The sequence below is a fragment of the Lampetra fluviatilis genome, chromosome 14, assembly GCF_964198595.1.
Source record: "Lampetra fluviatilis chromosome 14, kcLamFluv1.1, whole genome shotgun sequence".
In the NCBI taxonomy this organism is placed as follows: domain Eukaryota; kingdom Metazoa; phylum Chordata; class Hyperoartia; order Petromyzontiformes; family Petromyzontidae; genus Lampetra; species Lampetra fluviatilis.
Window position 1 is genome coordinate 8311466 of NC_136288.1, and position 3061 is coordinate 8314526.

Below are 3061 nucleotides of genomic sequence, written 5' to 3' on the forward strand. Positions count from 1 at the left end.
GGATGTGTAGGCATATATATAGTCAGATACTACTGACTCTATTGTATGTAGGATGTGTAGGCATATATAGTCAGATACTACTGACTCTATTGTATGTAGGGTGTGTAGGCATATATAGTCAGATTCTACTGACTCTATTGTATGTAGGGTGTGTAGGCATATATAGTCAGATACTACTGACTCTATTGTATGTAGGATGTGTAGGCATATATATAGTCAGATACTACTGACTCTATTTTATGTAGGGTGTGTAGGCATATATAGTCAGATACTACTGACTCTATTGTATGTAGGATGTGTAGGCATATATATAGTCAGATACTACTGACTCTATTGTATGTAGGGTGTGTAGGCATATATAGTCAGATACTACTGACTCTATTGTATGTAGGATGTGTAGGCATATATAGTCAGATACTACTATTGTATGTAGGGTGTATAGGCATATATAGTCAGATTCTACTGACTCTATTGTATGTAGGGTGTGTAGGCATATAATGTCAGATACTACTGACTCTATTGTATGTAGGGTGTGTAGGCATATAATGTCAGATACTACTGACTCTATTGTATGTAGGGTGTGTAGGCATATAATGTCAGATACTACTGACTCTATTGTATGTAGGGTGTGTAGGCATATAATGTCAGATACTACTGACTCTATTGTATGTAGGATGTGTAGGCATATATAGTCAGATACTACTGACTCTATTGTATGTAGGGTGTGTAGGCATATAATGTCAGATACTACTGACACTATTGTATGTAGGGTGTGTAGGCATATAATGTCAGATACTACTGACACTATTGTATGTAGGATGTGTAGGCATATATATAGTCAGATACTACTGACTCTATTGTATGTAGGGTGTGTAGGCATATATAGTCAGATACTACTGACTCTATTGTATGTAGGATGTGTAGGCATATATATAGTCAGATACTACTGACTCTATTGTATGTAGGGTGTGTAGGCATATATAGTCAGATACTACTGACTCTATTGTATGTAGGATGTGTAGGCATATATATAGTCAGATACTACTAACTCTATTGTATGTAGGGTGTGTAGGCATATATAGTCAGATACTACTGACTCTATTGTATGTAGGATGTGTAGGCATATATAGTCAGATACTACTGACTCTATTGTATGTAGGATGTGTAGGCATATATATAGTCAGATACTACTAACTCTATTGTATGTAGGGTGTGTAGGCATATATAGTCAGATACTACTGACTCTATTGTATGTAGGATGTGTAGGCATATATAGTCAGATACTACTATTGTATGTAGGGTGTATAGGCATATATAGTCAGATTCTACTGACTCTATTGTATGTAGGGTGTATAGGCATATAATGTCAGATACTACTGACTCTATTGTATGTAGGGTGTGTAGGCATAGAATGTCAGATACTACTGACTCTATTGTATGTAGGATGTGTCGGCATATAATGTCAGATACTACTGACTCTATTGTATGTAGGATGTGTCGGCATATAATGTCAGATACTACTGACTCTATTGTATGTAGGATGTGTCGGCATATAATGTCAGATACTACTGACTCTATTGTATGTAGGGTGTGTAGGCATATAATGTCAGATACTACTGACTCTATTGTATGTAGGATGTGTCGGCATATGGAGTCAGTGATCCTGCTGACTGTTGGATTAACTTTTAATCTCCACATCTGGGGAGTCCAATTCCTATAACTTTTTGATTCAGGCCTTCTTAAAGACTCTTATAATGCATAATCTTGGGTTTTGTCGGTAATGTCACGTAGGTAAAAATTTAAATTAATTAAAGTATTTTACTTTTATTAATTTACATTTTAAATTTTTACTAGTATTAGAATTTCGGCGGCCTGCAGCCGCCGAAAGTTTAGCTCTGGAGGAGGGCTTCTTGGCAATACGCGCCTCGCTCGTCGACCCCACTAATGCCCGCCCCATGTGTGCAGATACGACTGACTATTGCACGTAGGCTGTGTCAACAAACATAGAGTCATTAGATACTACTGATATTACTGGCTCTATTGTATGTAGGCTGTGTAGGTATATATAGAGTCAGTAGATACTACGTGACTTTACCAAAAAAAAACAAGAATATGAATCCTTGCAGTCACGAAAGCTTCAAATCTAGAATCTTATAATGCAGTTTACGGACAAACGGACGCACTTATCGGAACGCTGGGCTTTTATTAGAAATGAATGTCAACTGAAATAACCAGTTGCGCGGCATGTGACTCAAGTGAGGCATCAATCAATCCAAGATTGACAACGCGCCACCTGTATTCAGCAAAAAACAAAGCTAAGACGAAAGCGACGATGGCACTGAGAGAATTAAACTACGTGAAACTAAACAAAACGAAAAAAGACACGTATTTAGTTCGGTCCTATAAGGCAGTGATTGTCACGGCTCAGCGGACTTCTGTTTGGCAGAGACCACGCGGGTGCAGACGTAAAAGCTCCGTTCTGCTGTCCCAAGCAGAGTGGATTTCATACTCAGCAGGTCCATAGCAGATTGAGCGTGGGTTTCTTTTTTGTGTGACGGGTACGTATGGGTGGATGGCATCGCTTAGAGAGGCTAGCTGACCGGGTTTTCTTTGCCATGAAAGCGAATAACACTGCGACCTTCAATTGGACTCTCTAGTGCACTGGTAAGCGGGTGCAGCTCCTGCACAAGGCGTGAGGAGCTCGTGAGAGATGGAGCCGGGGAAAACGACTCTGTGGAGGGTATTTTGGAGACGTTGGAGTCGTTTTCTGTGGCCATCGTTTCTCATTGTAATGGACTAATGACGAATGTTGAATGTGTTTGTTGTTTCCACGCCCTTGTAATGGCTTTCCATGTTAGGGCGCTATGGAAATTGATATTTTTTTGTTTCATTACTGAACACGAGCAAGCCCTTCATAATAACAGGTTAATAAAACATTATTTAATTACTGTATATATACACATACATAGAACTGTCACTGACAGAAAAGTAAGATAGTGATGTTTTGTACAACTGCCTTGGGGAAATCGTGCTTTACAGAGGGTCACAATGACAGTAAAAG